We start from the raw sequence: 20,176 nt of genomic DNA, 5'->3' as shown, positions 1-20,176 counted from the left end.
CCTGGGGCATTTCTCAAAATATGTGCGGGCGTGCAGCCTCCCTGCAGCCCCAAGGACCACCACCTCCCTTGAGGTCTTTTGTGTGAGTGGATCAACGTGGCCCCCCATGAGGAGCCACAGATGCACTGGTACTTACCCCAGATATTACAGCAGTCGTGACAACTCCTATAATGTACTTAAAACTATAAATGAAACATCAGCAGTCATATTTTTGAACAGCGAGGGGGCCAGTCATAGTTACCTTAGGGCTGAGTTATAGTTACTTGAAAGAACTACAACTATAACTGCTGAATTTCTGTGGTTTTGTACCACTAGATTGGGAACATAACTATAACGTCCCTGTAACCTTTAGTTTTTTGAGTGAATTGCTAAGGTCCTTTTAATTCTGTTTCCTAACTATAACATCCCTGTAACCTTTATTTTTTTCAGTGAATATATATATACACATGTAACTGTGTTTATACTGGACAGTAGCCTGTTAAGTAATGCACTAGCGATCTGTGCTACTTTGCGTTAAGGTGAATGGGTTTTCTCATGCTACTCCATATGGTTTTGATGCAAAGCCATATCCAGTAACAATGGTAGATAAGGCTTTGTGCCAAAAATACTGCCTTCTTGACGCAGGAGGTAACAAGCATAAATGCTTTTTTTACTTTTAACTTTCCCAACATTGTGTACTGTACAGCACACCTACAATGTAGGAAACATTTCAGAGCTAGTCTGAGCATACTGCTTTGTATTGAAATAGTACGCTTTTATTACAAAACACATGCTAGACATCACACACACAAATGTACACTATTGTGCAAAGGCATGTGGATGGCTCTAGGCAGCCTGTTGGGCACTAGCAGATGAGTGATGGAGTAACTTCACTGGATTTCCCACTATTCCTGTGCAAGGGAAGTGGCATCTCCACATTCCTGCTAAAAATGTGTTTAAAAGAAGAAGCCAAGCAAGAGCACTTCATTTCCCATCACCCACCTGCAAAGGAAGTGGCATCATGGGTATCCGCCCATGGAACCCTGTGCTTCTTCCCCTTCCCAGGACCTACTTAATGGCAGCTGCAGCATAGAAATGCAGGGGATTCACCAAAGGCATCCAAAGCCAAGCCTGTCTGTGCTTAGCACCAGGAGCCCTGATTCTTCCACTAACCACCACTACCCTGCCGTGCACTCTGTGCTATCAACCCTGGCTGCTGCTCAGTTCAGTGCTGTCTCACCCCACCATATACAATGGAAGGATTGTTCATGCATGCCTCCTGCAAGATTTCATGTGCTTTCCGACCCCCGCCACTCCTGCACCTACAGCACCTAGCATCCCCACTTGCTCACACTCACACAACTCAGCCACTGACTTATACAGACCCAACACCACCCACATAACACGCCACACTTGCATGCATGCTCCTGAACAGCCACTCACTCACTAAACATGCCATGGAGATATGAAAATTACTGCATGGCCATGCTCCTAAACTGCTCTTCCTCACGGAAACATGGCTAAACCCAACTTCTGTACTGGATATCATTAAACTACCTCCATCGGCTACAAGATCGCCAAGCAAGACCATCAGCACAAGCCCAGAGGTGTAGCCCTCATCATATTCACTGTCACAGGTACCATCAGCTGCACCACCTACACAGCCACCCCCACCAGGTACATGGAACAGCTCACGTTCAAAATATGTATCATAGCCAATTCTTCCCTGGGCGGAACTATCACATATAGACCAAGAGGACCCCGTACCAAATTTGCCAGCAACATCACAGACTTCTTCTCAGCCTTCATCATCAATGCCAGCATCTTCATCTTCTTCAGAGACCTTAACTTTCTTCTAGAAGACCGCACCAAACTAAACTCTATGGCTCTTCAGGAAAACATCGGAGACCTTTGCCTCACCCAGCACGTTACCCAAGCCACCCACACCTCCAGCCACCTATTGGACCCAATTTTCTTCTCAATCAGCAGCACACTGTCAACAGGTCAGCAACTATGACCTGTATAGGCCACACCCTCATCACTTTAAGCAAACCCATCCCATGCCACCAAAGACCTACCCCCACCTGAACTGCCCGCAGCACCTGGAAAAGCATCACGGGAGAGGAGTGGGCTTCTACCTTCTACAAGCAATGGCCGGAGCACACTAACGACCTGCTGAAAGCCATCAAGAACCTCAGCATCTGGATCACAGCATGCCCAGACACTCTGGCTCCCCTCAAGAGCCTGACAACAGGCCAGCTGGTACACAGAGGATCTCAGGCTGACGAAGCGCCACTGCAAGCATCAGGAGCACAAATGCAGAACAAGTCAAGACACCACAGATAAAAGCATCTTCAAATCAGCCCTAAGACACTACACAAGCAGATACTGGACACCAAGAGCACAGCTCTTGCAGATCGCATCGGCAACTGTACTAACAGCAGCAAGGAAATCTTTGCCATCATCAAAGATTTCATTGTGCCTCCTGACGTCTCCAGCAACATCACCCCCTCGCAAGACTTTTGCAACAAGCTCCTGGAATTCTGTTGTAACAAATTCACCTCCATATATAGCAACTTCGGCCCTTAACTGGACCCCATCACCATTGTAACTCTATTTCCATTCATGGCCGAAGAACAAACCCTGATCTCATAGGCCACCATCACCACCATGACCCACGATGACCAACCTCTTGGGGGCCAAATCTGATTCTTGTCCCCACCACACCATCGCCAAAGGACTCCACCAGATCAGCGAAGCACTAACACCTATCTTCAACACCTCTATTGACTCAGCCACATTCCAGGACACCTAGAAACATGCCTCTGTCCTGCCCTACTCAAGAAACCACCCAGCCACCCTTTCCAACTACAAACCCATCTCCCTCCTACCATGCCTGTAAAGATCTTAGACAAACTAATCAACCAATGCCTCAATGGCCACCTCAGCAACCACCAGCCCCTCTACGCTGTGCAGTCCAGATTCAGGCCCACCCACAGTACAGAAACAGCACTTGTTGCTGACACAGATGACATCTGCATTATCCTTGACGGAGAAGACCCAACATGCAGTCCTTATTCTCCTGAACATCTTTGCAGCATTTGACATTGTTTCATACCCCATCCACATCAGGGGGCATATTTATCAAATGTTCATACACCGCAATGCAGCAAGCGACCTTGCTGTGCTGCGTGAAAGAGAGAGGCAAAGTATGCGCCATATGTACCATTATATGGTGCATTCCTGCTCTCTCTCCCTGCGCTGGCACACAGTGGTGCAAGGGTGCCTGTGTTGTAGGCAGGATTGTGTTTGTGCAGGAAGGGACACCTTTCCTGCACAACAACAATCCTCAGAGGCATTTTTCTCTTTCTACGTTTGCTGCAGAAAGAGCACACACAGAATGCAGCACATATAGAAAGAGGACAAAACAAAAAGAAATACAAATATTTCTCTTTGTTACTCCTTCCCTGGGGCAGTGTAGCATTCAGACTCATTTCCAGATCTATCACTAATGGTAACTCTGGGAATGTGCCAAAATACATGGGTAAATGAGCGGGAACCCCATTGCTCCCTCCCTGAGTCAGAGTAACACAAGGCAGTGACTTGCGGCGCCTTGCGTTACTCCACATTTACCAAGCCATGCAAGGTGGATTTGCGTGGGTTGGTAAATATCCTAGGTTTTATGTCACCCTTGCTCCCCCTTAGAGACACAACTGTGATGCAAAGCCATGCTAAATATGGGTCCTGGTATCTTCACAAGATTGTCAACCAAGGATCTGCTTCTTCTTAGTGGATGGAACACAAGCTGTCAGTCTGGCCCCCACTCCTCAGAAGCCCACACACTCATCTGCATAGTGCCTCAAGGTTCATCACTCAGCCCCGCCCTCAGGCCAACATCATCTGTGCTTTTGACATCAACATCTTCTCTTACAATGATGACAAACAACTCATATGTTCCTCTTGTACAAGACCCCAACACAAGAAACAAGTTCACCACTTCATGACTCAAGTTGCTATCTGGATGAAAGTCAACTCTCTCAAGCTCAAAACTGACAAGACAGAAGTAGTGATCCTTGGCAAGAATACCTCATCTGATGGCTGGCCGAACTCGTACCCACACCCACTGCTCACACCAGGAACCTCTGATTAATCATCAACTGCAAACTGCACTTGACTTGACTGCAAAAGTCACTGCATCCTGCTTCCACACCCTAAAGATGCATAGGATGATCTTCAAATGGCTTTCAAGCAATAATAGAAATACTGTCACTTGTACCATAGTCACCAGCAAGAATGACTAAGGGAACGCCCACTACTCCGGGTCACCCAGCATTTCACTACAAGACTAGAGGCAATGCAAAACTTGGCAACCAGACTGATCCTCAATCTCCTACACAGAACCCACATCACACCACAACTCAGGGAGTTCCACTGACTCCTGATACACAAACACTCATTTTGAACTCCTCACACACACATTCAAGGCACTATACAACTTAGGCCCACCCTACCTGAACAGACACCCAGCCACCTCCACTCCGCAAGACTCCTACTTGCACACATCCAACACATACAAAGAACCAGCTCAGGAAGACAGGCATTCTTTTAAAGCATGGGACATAATCCCACTCCACATCAGAGCCTCCTCCTCTCTTCTTGAATTCTCTATGAAGCTGAAGACCTGGCTTTTCAGACATTCTGTCTCATTCTTCGCCTTTGACTGCCCCATTGTCATGATATTTAGAAACATGATCACAGTTTTTTATGCAAAATTTAGGTGAAATGTAGAATGTTGACCTGCCTGGAGCATATGAATGGACCACTGAGTCAAATATAAGTTAAACTGTAGAACAAGCTGAAATTCATTTAGAACTCCACTATCTGGATACATGCAAGATACGTGTGCGAGAGCATATCGCTGAGTCGATGGTCGACTGACATTCTCTCATCCTGCAAAAGAGGAACATTTTTGTCCTTAGTCTTCCAAGGACATCTTCTACGATGGAGTTCTTTGATGTCGACCTGATAGTGGGAGGTTGTAAAGTAAAGCATTTGTTTATTCAGTTGCTGTCTGAACATGATTGAATATAAATGTGGATGGACTCCTTTTTTGGAATGGACCTGCATTTCTCCATATATATTTGCATTTTTCACCATGATTCCTGTTGAGAGGATATTGATTTTGATTGTCCTCGTATGGAGACCTCAGCTTTGGTACTCTGCTCCTTGAGCCGGTTACTGACCTGTCTACTTGCCTTCTAGTCTTTCCATTTCCCCTGACAGTGCTTTCTGGTTAATTGCATGACCATAGCCTCCAAAAGCAAATAGTGCTTGCAAATTGGAAATTTCTTAATTTCTGCTTTAGGCTGGGTTATTTGTCTTCAGCTGTTGAACTCTTAGGAAATGCCTGGATCCCAGGAACTATCACAGGCTGTTGACTGACAAGAGGGTGTTGGTTTCAGTCTCTGGGCAACTCTATGTCCTTCACCTCCAAACTTACCTAGTGCTTGCAGATTGGAAGAGTTTAAACTTCTAGTTAGGCCTGGTCATCCATCACTGGCTGCTGAACTCATAGGAGATGCCTGGGCCCAAAGACTTGTTACAGGCTATTGTACACAGGGATGTTAGTTTCACTTGTGGGTTGATCATCTTTCATTTGATAATGTTTGACAGGTGGGATGCCTCTAATTTGATTCCTCTTTAGGAGCATGCTGCCAGTGATGTACAAATTCCTTTGTTACATTAACCTGGTCCTTTGTCTCTGCTAATATGGAAAAGTCGATGTTGATGTACACCATGATACGATCACATATACCAAAAAAAATCACATCACTATTAGCGAGTTCACCAGTCATGAACTCTCCACTAACCCCAACTCCAAGATATGTGGTCAGGCAGGCTCTGAGACCTAGGGCTGAGATTACTGACTGACAAGTCACAGGTGGGACAGCACACAGTTGACAGACAAACATGTGAACAGGAAACTGAGATTACAGATAGGTGCAGCACCACCACAATGGTCCCAGGAGATTGGCCCTCTGTGACGGGCCGGACTGGGTCGGCCCGCACTGTGCCCCTACTTGTGCTGGCGCTTCCCCTGCTGACCCGGAAGCATCCCCATGTCCCACCAATCGCGAGGTCCTACGTCAGCGTTGGCGGGGAAATGGACCTTTAAATAACCAGGCACCGCGTTATGCGGAGGAGGAGGCGAACGAGAGAGGAAGGAGCGAGAAGAGAAAGACGAAGGAGACGACAGAAAAGGAAGAGGACGAGAGAGCAATGGAGGACGCGAACGAAGGATCCAGTGCCCTCATGGAGCAGTCCGCTCCATTCGAGTACGGGAGGAGGGAGACGACCAGGAAGGTGGTGGTCCCAATCAAGGTCAAAGAGTGCAGACTCCAGGGAGCAGAACGCGACTACCCGCCATGCTTCAGGAGGAGTGTGGCAGTGGCCTGAGCAGGGTTAGGGCGGACGGGAGGGGGAGTATAACACAAGGGTGGAAGGCATATATTTAAAGGACATAGTCACGGGGCTGGAGGGCACATAGTATCAAGGACAAAGGCACAAGGAGGGGGGAAGAGGGATTAAAGGAGAAGGGGTAAAAGGAATGCAACAAGAAAAGTGTTATTAAACAGGAAAAGATAAAGAGATGTAAACAATACAGACACAGTGCGCCAGGAACAAAAAAAGGGGAACAACCCAGATGAAAGGAATAGAATATAAACCAGAGAAGACACCGTAGACCAGAAAGAGAAAAAGGAAAAGAGGTATCGACAGAGAGGGAGAGAGAGAGAGAGAGAGAGAAAAAAAAGTAAACCCAAAGACTAGGAAGTGAAAACCAGTGGAAAAGCGAAAGACAGAGACAGGAAGAGAACAAAAAAGCACAAACACTTACCAAGACTTTTTCTTCTTCTCCCCACATGTGCTTCCCGAGAGACCTAAAGGAACAAAAAGAGAAGAGGAAGAAACCATGAACCCCTGCTTGGAGTAGATATCTGGAGAGGGACTACAACCCAAGACGACCATCCATTACAAAAGACCGCTGTAATCAACCAATAAAATAATACTTACCCATATATTCGACGACTCTTGTACAATTACTCGCGCCAATCCTGCAACACCCCCATAAAAACACAAACGGCCAGAGGGGTGCATGGCCAGAGAGGTGCATGCATTTCCAAACTCCATAAAGTCATATGCCACATGAAGTTAGGAACACACAGCCAATCAAAACACAGCACGCACAGTAACACACAGTGATCACGTGCCCCTCAGGCCGGACATCCTGACACGTTACCAGTTGGCCCACATTGTCTCCACGCAAGGTCAAGGCCCACCTGCATTTGTTATAAGGACCTTATTTATGACTCCAAGATAACTGTTCACATTCTGCACCTCAAAAGGAATGTTGTAATTGTTTTATGGTACCCAGAGAAATGTATAAAACATTGCTCAGCACAAATGTACTTTGAGACAGCCCTCAGACCCCGTTTCTTTAACTGCGCTCTCGGCCTTAATGTTTAATTAAACGAACTGTTGCTTTTTGCCAAATGCCACTGGTATTTTGTTTTTTTCAAGGTAAATTCACGTTCAAGCAACATCTCCTAGTTGGTTATCCAATAAGGCACTTAACCTTACAAGGTTTTCCCTAAAGATGACCATGGCTTTGTGGCTGATTTCTTATAGTAGGGTCTCAGATGACTGTGTTTTGGAAGCGACTGCCAGGACATTCTCACTTAGTGGCATTGTTTTTCCTTTTTAGGTGAACCAGGGTGCCTTCTTCCTCTACGACTTTGCCTTCCCAGATCATACAGTGCTTTGCATGATAGCCTGTTAGCCTTATGAGTAGAGAATGGAGGTCTTCGGTCCTCAAGCTTTCCAGGCATGCAAATGGGAATATTAGCAAGCTTACAAAAGTCATATGTTTACCCCTGTGCGTAAGAGTACATGTACGTTTGTAAATAAATAGTTTGATTGTGAATTGGTCTCATAGTTTACCAGCTTAACTCGCAGAATATGTTCACACTGTAGCTGATACTGCTGAACAAAGCCGTTGTTATATTGTGCGTGCATTTTCCCCTCGTTAAAGTTGTCAGTTCAATTCTGTTTTTCTGTGAAGATGTGAATATTGGCGATTATAATTATTCAATATGAAACAACGTATATATTTAAAGTGTTTTGCAAAAAATATTTGCAACTAAAGTTTTCACTTTTTAAAAAAAATATAATATTGCCCAAGTAGACACAAGTATAGTTAACCTACAGAGTGGCACACAGGTAAGAATATGATTTTAGGAAATTGGTTACTTATTTGTTGTTTAATTATGAAGTATTTTCATGTGCTGGTCCCAACACTTTTCAAGTTGGTAATGTGATTGCAGGTAAACGTAAAACAAACGCACATACCTATGTAGCGAACGAATAGTTTCCCAATATTTTCTTCAGACTTTCCTTTCATATAAATGAAACAGAGTGATTTTAAAGCCAGTGCACGTTGATGCATCGAAGTCCAAAAGAAGTACAAAGGAAATGGGCTGGAGAGAGGAACTAGAGATCCATGAATTAGATCCAAACACTACTTCGTTTAAAGGGTCTGCAAAGAGAAAGCTTTTTAAATATTGAATTTCTCTGCAAATAGCTTTCTATCTCTCTGTGAAATGTTCTGCAAATGCATTACGTCGAAATGCTAAAAGCCATCCTTTGTCTTCTAAAACGTTCTTCTCAGATTTTAGAATCTATTATAATCTTTACTTTCAGCGCCTTCCAGGCCTTATGATAAACCGCCCACTTTACATATCACAGGCAGCACAAACAACTGAGCAGTGGGCCCGCAGTGGTTTACAGCCATATACACAATAAAGGTCTAGTACCAAAACGAATAACAGGCCAATAAGTATAAGAGCGTTTAACAATGATCTGTGCAGAGTAAACATATGATGAAGCACATGAACTGAGCAGTGGATCGAGAACACATTACTGTTGTTACTGATGCCTTTAGAATTACAGAGGGACTAGCATGAGGTCCCCTGTGGTATAATGCAAGCAAAAAACCGAGAACCTTGCCGAAATAAAATGTAGAAGGGGGCTACGGGTGGAAATCTCTCTCATGAATTACTTTTAGACGTTTGAAGCTACTTGATATCTTAAATGACTGCAGACATATGCTTCCCCTCTCCTTGCAAACAGCAGGCTTCAAATCTGCATTAACAAAAACAGTAACACCAAGCCACGCCCACACCCAGCTCATTTCCACAGTAAGTGCTATAAATTCAACAGCTCCTCTTCCAGTAACATGGCATCAAAGGATGCTTCGTTTTGATCCTGTACAAGCTATGGGGCATATTTACAAGGCCCATGCTCTGGCGGTGCAGACCCATATCTACAAGGCCACGCAAAGCCACTGTCCATGGCTTTTCATCGCCTTGTAGATATGATGTAAGGCAATGCAGTGCAAATTACTGCGTTCCATACACTGCATCAGGGTGGACGTTCAATGGGCTTTGAGGTGGGTTTTCCCATGCAACAACCATGGGCTTTGATGCATTCCCAGATTTACAGGGATCTGCAAATACATCAAAAGTGTACGCCTCCCCAGGGGAGGCATAATGAGGAGAAAAATCTTTATTTCTCCTTGTTTTTTCCTCTATGTCTGCTGCATTTTTACAGCGCACATAGAAAGAGGAAAAATCCTCCATGGATTATTTTTGTGCAGGAAGCTGTTCCAATCCTGCCAAACCCCACAACTTGTGATGTGGTGGTCTTTACCACCGGGTTCACGGCGGTAAAACCTCCACGGCGAGTAATGAGGACCTTAGTGTTGCCAATGTGGAAATGTCCTTAGGCGTTCACCAGACAGTCTTTCCATGTGACACTCAAAATGCTGCTTTTGCATGGAATAGCTATAGATCTTTGTAAACTGGCATTCCCTAATGTGAATATATGATTTCCATTCCTTGATTAAAGGAAGCAGTTCTGCACATTCCACCTGCAGAATGCACCCATGACTCACATTATCTTCGCCAATCAAAAATAGCCATCATACACACTGTGTTTGGAGTTTCAGCTATGGTTTGCATGTTTGGCTGGGTGCAGGCCATAGTTTGTGGCGCATACCAAAATAAGGGAATTCCAGGTGGATTTAGGTTTTATTTCATAACCGTAACTGTTCTTTAACTTAGATTTTTTTTTCACAACATATTTTATTGTGTTTTCCATGTGCCGGGTTATGACCGGTTTAATACAGCAAACATTTGCCATGATCTACATCAAACAGTAATACAAAACAAGCACAGGTATCCACTCCTCCACCACCTCCTCCCAGTCCCATGAATCCATAATCATTTGATATAAACATATGAGTCGGACCACTTCATAGGGCACTATATTTTCTAACCTTGTCTTCTAGATGTCGTAGTAGAGTGTGTACTGGGGATAGTACTATGCTTCTGTAGTCTGCTCATCCCTGACATATTTTATAATGTTTATGTTGATATACCCTCACCTGGAATACCGGTACCTCGAGCCTCATGCAGTAGTCTAGTCCTCGGTTCCACTCTGAGATGGGAGGACCATCTTTCGATTTCCATACCCGCGCCATATCCCTTTTAGCAATTGTAAGCCTTAGAAAAAAGAGCACCAGTTTATACCTTCTGTCTGTCAGAGATTTGTAGGAGGGTCAGCCGAGGGTCCATTGGAATGGACCACGAAAGGAACTACCCAAGACAGCCTGTTACTCTGCACCAATGGTGGTTGAATGCACCCCACCCCCATATCGTGTGTATGACTGTTCCCTCTGATGTCTGACATCAGATGCATGAGGGAGAGATCACCATCCCCAATCGTCACAGTTGTTTGGTATAATAGACCCTGTGTAGGTATTTTAACTGGATTAGGCACAGGCGTTCCGAAATGGTTCCCTCCCATGGTGCTCGTATTGCCTCCGCCCAATCATCATCATCTAGAGTGTCTATATCAGTTTTCCAGGATTGTTGAAATACTGTAAGTGTGTGTGAGCTATTGATCACAAGGGAGCGCTATATTTTGGATATTTTATGGTCTTCTAGGTCCCCCAAAATAAGTTTTCCCTTCAGAAGACTGAATTCAGGTAGTATGTCGAGGTCTTTAATATATGGGGAGATGGCATGGCTTAACTGCAGATATTTATGAAACTGATGGCAATGTAGTTGATAACTTTGTTGTAATCCCTGAAATGATTTTAAAATCATGTCATCTGTTGGACTTTTTTGCTTATGCAGGGTCATCCCCAATCTTTTTGCCTCCTGCCTCCTATTTTTTCTGACCTGTTGCCGTTGGCTTTTGAACTCTGAACACTTTACCACTGCTAACCAGTGCTAAAGTGCATATGCTCTCTGTGTAAATTATGGTTAATTGGTTTATCTGTGATTGGCATATTTGGTTTACTAGTAAGTCCCTAGTAAAGTGCAATAGAGGTGCCCAGGACCTGCAGCACTGGTTGTGCCACCCACATAAGTAGCTCTGTAATCATGTTTCAGACCTGCCACTGCAGTGTCTGTGTGTACAGTTTTTAACTGTAAATTCTACTTGGAAAGTGTACCCACTTGCCAGGCCTAAACCTTCCCTTTTCTTACATGTAAGACACCCCTAAGGTATGCCCTAGGTAGCTTCAAGGACAAGGTGCAGTGTATGGTTAAGGTAGGACGTATAGGGGGTCATTCTGACCCTGGCGGTAAAATCCGCCAGGGCCAACGACCGCGGGAGCACCGCCAACAGGCTGGCGGTGCTCCCATGGGCATTCTGACCGCGGCGGTACAGCCGCGGTCAGAAATGGAAAACCGGCGGTGTACCGCTGGTTTCCCGCTGCCCTGGGGAATCCTCCATGGCGGCGCAGCTTGCTGCGCCGCCATGGGGATTCCGACCCCCATACCGCCATCCTGTTCCTGGCGGTTTTGGCCGCCAGGAACAGAATGGCGGTATGGGGTGTCGTGGGGCCCCTGGGGGCCCCTGCAGTGCCCATGCCAATGGCAAGGGCACTGCAGGGGCCCCCGTAACAGGGCCCCACAAAGATTTTCAGTGTCTGCCATGCAGACACTGAAAATCGCGACAGGTGCAACTGCACCCGTCGCACCCCTTCCACTCCGCCGGCTCCATTCGGAGCCGGCATCCTCATGGAAGGGGGTTTCCCGCTGGGCTGGCGGGCGGCCTTCTGGCGGTCGCCCGCCAGCCCAGCGGGAAACTCAGAATTACCGCAGCGGTATTTTGACCGCGCAGCGGTATTCTGCCGGCGGGACTTTGGCGGGCGGCCTCCGCCACCCGCCAAAGTCAGAATGACCCCCATAGTAATGTGTTTTTATATGTCCTGACAGTGAAATATTGCTAAATTTGTTTTCACTGTTGCAAGGCCTGTCCCTCTCATAGGTTAACATGGGGGCTACCTTTAAATCTGATTAAAGTGTAGATTCCCTTTGGGGGCTGATGGACATGTGGAGTTTGGGGTCTCTGAGCTCACAATTTAAAAATACATCTTTTAGTAAAGCCAGTTTTAAGATTGTGTGTTTGAAAATGCCACTTTTAGAAAGTGAGCATTTTCTTGCTTATACCATTTCTGTGACTCTGCTTGTTTGTGGATTCGTTTCTGGGTCAGTTTGACAGTTGGGCTGGTTGCACCTCACACTAGACAGTGACACAAAGGGAGCTGGGGTGTAGTCTGCATTTCCTGATGAGCCATCTGTGCTAGGAGAGAGGGGAGGAGTGGTCACTCACACCTGAAAGGGCTATGCCTGCTCTCACACAATGCAGTCTCCAACCCCTTGGGGAGTGTCTAGGGCCTGGCCTGGGCAAGGCAGGATTTCACAATCAAGAGAGACTTTGCTTTGAAGTAGGCCTACTTCAAAGGAGAAAATGGGTATAAGAAGGGCACCCAAAACCATAGACTTTAGAACACTTCTGGAAACCAAGAGGAACCTCTGCCTGGAGAAGAGCTGAAGAGCTGAGGAGAACGAGCTGCCCTGCCTGTGACTGTGCTTTGTGGAGCTATCCTGCAGTTGCTGCTTCTGCCAGAGTAAGAGGGCAAAGACTGGACTTTGTGTGCCTTCCATCTTGTGAAGATCTCCAAGGGCTTGATTTAGAGCTTGCCTCCTGTTGTTTGAAGTCTCAGGGACAGCAAAGACTTCTCTCTGCCAGCACCTGGAGTCTCTGGAGAGACTCCTACTCTGCCAAATGGTGCCCATTCAGTTCCTGGGACCCTGAAAGGAGAAGCTGGCAGCCTAAGAGGAAGAAATCCACGCACAGAATGCAGTGCGGGGAAAAGATCGACCCCACTCCGATCTGCGGCTGAAAAATCGATGCTCGCCTGCAACACCATCCGAAGATCGACGCCCAGGGCTGGAGAAAAGATGCACAGCATCGCTGATGGAGGCTGGTGAGATCGCAACCCGCACTGCGTGGGTTTCGGATCATCGTGCGGCTGGATTTCTGATGCAAACACCGCTGCATGTAAAAATGATGCAAGGCCTGCCCGGACCCGAGAGTGCTGACAGGATCGACGCATCGCTCTCCTGCGGAGAGAAGAAACGACGCACGCTGACCCGACTGTAGGAGAAACGAGCCATGGTCTTGCTCGTGAGTGATATAGACGCATCACAAGCCCTTTTTGACGCACAGTGGGGAGAGAGGGCACCCCTGATGCATCCCCCGTTTGACTGGAAAGATCTTTGATAGGTGACCTGCTATGCAGATGGTCATTGTCAGATTGGTATAAAGCAGTCTAACATTGTTAATAAACCTGGGCGTGAAGTTGAGTATCTGCAGTAGGGCAAGTAATACACCCAATTCACTGAGTCAAATGCTTTATCTAGGTCTGCAGAAGAGATTGCTGCGGACAGTCCAAAGTGGTTAACCAACACAAGTGCATTAGAGGCTCATCGGATATTGTGCCTTGTGGCAGGTCCTGGCACAAAGCCTGCTTGGTCAGGATGTATAAGGTCAGTGATATGTGACAGTAACCGATTAGCTAGGGCTTTGGCCAACAGCTTAGCGTCCACTTTCAGTAAGGATATCAGGCGATATGAGGCTGGGTCTTCAAGGGGACAGCCCAGTTTAGGGAGGACCTCAATTTCTGCGTGACTCCAGTCTGGTGGGATTACCGCTTTCTCTACTGAGATGTGAACTGCCTGTAGGATGGGTTTCCCTAGTTTGGACATAAAGGCTTTGAAAAATTCTATTGGGAGTCCATTTACCCTTGGCGCCTTACCAGAGCAGAGACCAGACAGTGCCGACCCGAGTTCAGCCTCAGTCAGTACTTTATCTAACTCTATATTAGCATCACTCAACAGTGTCTGCAGCAGAAATGCCTCCACAAAATCAACAATTTGATCAGATGATAATATATTCTGTCTGGAGTATGCTGCCGCGATGAATGTCACAAACCATTAGGCTAATTCCTGAGGGTTAGTAATCAAGGTACCCTGAGCATGGGGAGAGTTATTAATCGGTCCACTGCCAGGCATAGCCTATGTAAGAGTTTGCTTGATTTGTCACACCATTGATAGATCCTACTCAAAGTTGCCCTTCAAGCCAGGTTGGCCTCATCAAGGAGGAACTGTCCATACCACTGCTGTGCAAGATCCACAAAAGCTAATGTCTACCCCACAGAGGACAGACTTGAAGGCCTCCTAGAGCATCGTAGCATCCAACACCAAGTTTGTATTAAGCATAAAGTACTCTCTGATGCCCTGTGTGAGGACTGCTCAATAAGCAGAATTTTGCAGATTCCAGAGTGATAGACACCTTTGGAAACTGGGTCTCTTGGGTCCTGCCCTAAGGCCCATTATCAGTGCGAAGTGGTCTGATAGACATTGTGCCTGGACCTAAATATCTATCATTCTGTGTGTTGATGTGGCGGGGACCAGAAAATAATCTAGCCGAGAGAGGGAGCTGAGTACCATGCAGAGGTATGTGAAACCAGGCTTTGTTGAATGGTGGATCTTCTTGTGCCTGGTATTCCATCGCCCATGCAGGGTCTATTGGTCTGGAGATCCATTTTGGCATTCCAGTCACCACTGATCACCATGAGGCAGGATGGGAAAAGTCCCCACAAACTGACAATATTATAGACTAATACCTGACCCAGTGGTGGGGGTCCATATCTGCAGCAGAAAGTAAAGGTTTCTCCGAAGAATGTGTCTGTCATTGCCACGTATCTGCCTAAGTGATCTGTCCAGGTCCGTACCATTTCAAATGACAATGTTTGCAGCATTAACATACTGGGACCTGTGGACCCTCTTGTGAATCCAGAGTGATATATCTGATCATAACCGTATCGGGCTAAGCAGGGAGTTTTAGTACCTATAAGGTGAGTCTCCTGCAACATCATTATGTGTGCCCCTGCCTTCTTGGCACATCTCAGGACAGCCCTTCATTTGACCTTGTCCAGGACCCCCGTTACGTTCCATGAGATGATTTAGATTCACATCTGGAAGGCTATCATTCCCTCCCTGGTGTGTGTGCGTGTGTGTGCGTGAGAGAGAGAGAGAGAGAGAGAGAGTGAGAGAGAGTGAGAGAGAGTGAGAATGAGAATGAACCATAAACCTAGAACTAAAACATGCCCCAAATAGCTCCCCTGCCCCACCCGTATACTTCAAGTAACTGGAAGCATCTTTCGCGAAGCACAAAGGAAAGAGGCCCCAACGGGGACGGTTTCTGCCTGTGTCCAATTGATCCCTAAATCCCATAGTAACAAAATTCTCCAGAGAGTCACAGCTGCTAACTAGGGTTGTAGCTGTCTAACTATGCTATATTTCTCACTGCACCTTGACAATCACTATGCGTATTGTTGGATCAATGAATGACCTTTTGGGAAAATGCTAATCTAGAAGAGACAGACCAGACCCATGGTGGCTTTTGTCAGGTTGTCTGATCCCGCTTGGCACTGCACCAGGAGGAACAAGACCTATTACATTGTTTCTTCAAGGGGTCCTTGGGGCTAGCCCTCTCAGTGTTCTGTGAGGAGTCTGAGTCAATTTGTGGTGGAGTATGAGCTTTTATGGAAAATCTCTCTTCTGCCCAATGAAAAACTCTTCTGGAGACTCAAACAAGTGTGTCTGTGACTCAAAGACCACCCGTAGCCAGGTTGGATAGAGCAACACGTATGGTAATTTATGTTCCCAGAGTATTAGTTTCGCCGCAATGAATGAGTGACGCTGCTGTTGTACCATTTTTGGATAGTCAGGAAAGATCATGATAGTAGATGTTTGATATGTAATTTTGGGCCGAGTCCTTGCGAATAGCATCTGTATCCATGTAATTCAGGTTCCATGCTATGACCGGTTGTGGACGTGCTACCAGAGGGGTTTTCATAGTTAGTGCTCTTATGTGCCCTTTCAGTCACAGAGCATGAGGACAGCGTACCCTCAGGCACAACAGAGAGAAGCCAGTGAATCAAGAATGTGTCCAGAGATTGTCCCACACAACCTTCAGGGAAGCCCACAAATCTCAGATTATTATGTCGGGCTATACCTTCTGCATCTTCAACTCGCAGGGCTAGTTCCTTGGTCCCTGCTTCAAGTTTCTGCCCTTTATTTTGTAGGCTACCAACTGAGTCTTCTACTCCGGAAACTCTGTCTTTGGCCTTGGTAATCTGTGCGATGGCAGTGCAAAGGTCTTGGCAGAGCAGAGTGACGTCAGAGCTGACCACCCCTATTTTGGCATTTGGCATATGGCATGTAACGAGATTCTGTGATGGCAGCCAAAAGTGTTGCATTGTCAGGATTCGTTATGGGATGGTCATCAGGGCCAAGAAGTTGTGACACATTTGTGGGCTGCGTGAACTTGTCCATTGTACTTTGTTTTGGTCCGGCCAGTGATTTATCCTTGGTCATTTGGTCATGGCAGAGAGCAGTACGTGGAGTGTCCCCCCACATTAGGGCAAGACCCGCCAATCCCCTGGGTATACCACAGGGCGGCACAAGCAGACAACCACCTGTGACAGTGGGTCCCAGTCCCTGGAGTCTCCTGCCGTCCAGCTGATCATGCCCACCAAGACCTCCACAGCCGGTAAACTATGATATAGCCAATGTCCTGGTTGTCTGTCTTGATCACAACTACTGCTGTCAAGCGATGGAGACCCCTGCCCTGAGCTCACAGGGGAAGCAGTAGATATTCCTGAGCAGCCAGCGGGAGATGGTAGCTGTGTCAGGGCCCAAGTGTCTTTAAGATATTGACTGATTCCACTCATTTATGTGCTACATCTATAGGTGGTGCTGCAGTCTACAGCATTCCTCACTGTGCCTGGGCTCAACCTGCCAAGTCACCTGAGAAAACCCCCCGGGGCGGCACAAGCAGTTCGCTGGCTGCAGCAGAAAAGTCCAGCTTCACCAGGGAGGAGGGGGAGAGACCCCAACGGCCAAGTGCAGGCAAGGTGTCCCCTCATTGCCGACAGAGCCCGCCCCCACAGGCCCTGGGGGTTATAGCTGAAAACCAGGGGGTTGCCAAGGAAGCAGGGCAACAGGGCAAGGAGCCAGGTGGCAGCACTGTCACGTAATGTGCAGTATTATGTGGCCAGAATGGTAGGCCCCTGAACCCAGGATCAGGATGGGAGACAGCTCTCCAGGTGACCCTGCTGGGGCCCGGCCACATCCCAATGCACTCCCAGTCAGAGGGCTGCTGTACTCTCACCTCGCATCGTTTGATGGCCTCTCTCACCCCCACGGGGTCCCGCAGCACCTCAGTCTAGGGCACCATGCAGGATTTTTATGCAGGCGGCTGTAGACCCTGGCCAATCCAGGAGTGAGTGCTGGTAACACCCAGCTCGTGTGCAGGCCTGCCACCTCCTTTGGCACATCGGGGAGGGTTCAATTTACTTTAAGAGGTTGTGCTGGCAGCCCTCAGGCTGCACCCACGCCTGCCAGGGCATACTGCACCTCTGTCGGCGGCCGAGGCAGAGTGCAAACCCCTGCCACCCACACACAGGGCACAACAACGGGAGGCATCCCACGACCACTGACTCAATCGGTCCACCCAGCTGCAGGCATCATCTCTTCCATGCTGCCATCTTACCTCCGCCAGCTAAGTTGGTAAAGGCTGCAGTACCCTTCCGATCTCCTGCAATCTGCAGCAGCACCGGGTGTATCAGTCGTCGCTTAGCATGGGGGTTGTCCCACAGAGTCTTGGCAGCTAAGTCACGCCCCCATTCTTTAATTTTGATCCGAAGTGATTTTTACAGGTGGTTTAACATACTGATCAAAACTGACAATAATGTCACATTAATTGTGTTTTCAGATGGAAAGGTAAATGTTTTACTGGTGGTTGTGTGGATATATATATGTGTGTGTGATAGTAAATGAGAATTGTTCTGGATCATTTTGCAGCCCTGTTGTGCATGGCATGGCTGTGTGAGCTGAGGTTCACTGCAATGTCTGGTAACAGGCAAGGCACAGCACAAGCCCACACTGTGGCTAACGACTACTGCCTTCAGCGTGTAAAACTCTCCCATGCAGCCAGTTGCACATGCAGTTTGGGAGTTACACCCAATTTCGGCAGCTCAACCTTCATTTAAATCTGTTAAACGGTACCAAAGTTATACAGAAATCTAAACCTTAGTCCCATCTTTAGCTTTATTCCTCCATCTTTGCAGATCAGCACGAAACCTGGGATCCAGGCACAGAACTTAACTTGAGACAGGGGCAGAAAACTAAACATTTATATTCCTGACAAATTGTGTGCACATTGGCAAGAGTTCCAAGTTAAAAGCTAATCAACACGTTTTACTCCCTTTGTCATTCTCCTTTTGACAGATCTGTCCACTTATCAGCAATAAGTTAAACATGTGCTGCAAAAGTGTGCACAGATATGTGAAATGGCTCCAAAGTTATTAGCAAGTCAAATATTTTTGTGAACCTCCCCACTCCTCTCTCCTTTAACTTTGCTCTCCTCCATATCAGATCTCATTTAAATCAGAAATCCCTACACTGGTCTTAACTTGCAACAGCAGTCCAATTCCCATACAGATTCTCCAAATTGTACCTAATTTATCACCAAATTAACACTTTTTTGAAACTCCCCTACCCTTTAACTGAGCCTACACATGTTTTGCATGAAACTCAAACTATCAGGTCTAAGCTAAACAAGTTAGGTGTCTACCAAATGTTGCATGAATCCATGAAACTGCACTAAAGCTATAAACAAATCTACAGTTTTGTGACCCCTCCACTCACATTAAATTTGACCCCCTTCTTGGTTCTCATTGAAACCTGAGGCTTATGTGCTGGACTTAATTTTCTCAAGGGCTTTCAAATTTCATGAAGATTCATTACACAAGACCAGAATTATTAGCCCATGAAAAAGTTTTGCCCCCTTTTAGCCCCTTAGCTGCTGGGCCTTTCCCCACCCCCCAGTGCTGACCCCTTTTTTGGCTATTTGGGATAGTTCGAGCTTAGGCCTCCATAACTTTTTGTCCACATAAGCTATCCTTGCCAAATTTGCGTCCTTTGTATCTAACATCCTAGAGATTCTAAAGCTACCCAGAGTTTGTGGGTTCCCCTGGAGGAGGCCAAGAAATTAGCCAAAATACAGCTAAAATTTCATTCAGAAAAATGGGAAAAAAGGGCAGCTGAAGAAAGCAGGTGTTTTTTTCCCTGAAAATGGCATCAACAAAGGGTGTGTGGTGCTAAAATCACCATCTTCCCAGCTTTCAGGAACATGTAGACTAGAATCAGAAAACCATAGTTTTCAACACAATTGTGGCATTTTACTGGGACATACCCCATTTTTACTATTTTTTGTGCTTTCAGCCTCCTTCCAGTTAGTGACAGAAATGGGTGTGAAAACAAATCTGGATCCCGGTCAGCTAAACGTTTCTGAAAAGTAGACAAAATTCTGAATTCAGCAAGGGATCATTTGTGTAAATCATTTGAGGTTTCCCTACAGATAGTAACAGCTAAAATAAAAATAAATTGAAATTGAGGTGAAAAAAAAGAGCCATTTCCGGCCACGTTTTCTTCTATAACTTTTTCCAGTTATGCCAGGGATATATGGTGCTTGTAGGTTCATCAAGAACCCTTGGTACCCAGAGCCAATAAATGAGCTGCACCTTGCAATGGGTTTTCATTGTATACTGGGTATACAGCAATTCATTTGGTGAAATATAAAGACTGAAAAATAGGTATCAAGGAAGCCTTTGTATTTCCAAAATGGGCACAAGATAAGGTGTTGAGAAGCAGTG

Source organism: Pleurodeles waltl, chromosome 8 (genome assembly GCF_031143425.1).
Source record: "Pleurodeles waltl isolate 20211129_DDA chromosome 8, aPleWal1.hap1.20221129, whole genome shotgun sequence".
Classification (NCBI taxonomy): Eukaryota; Metazoa; Chordata; class Amphibia; order Caudata; family Salamandridae; genus Pleurodeles; species Pleurodeles waltl.
The sequence above is the reverse complement of the archived record's forward strand: the minus strand, read 5'-3'. Positions refer to the sequence as shown.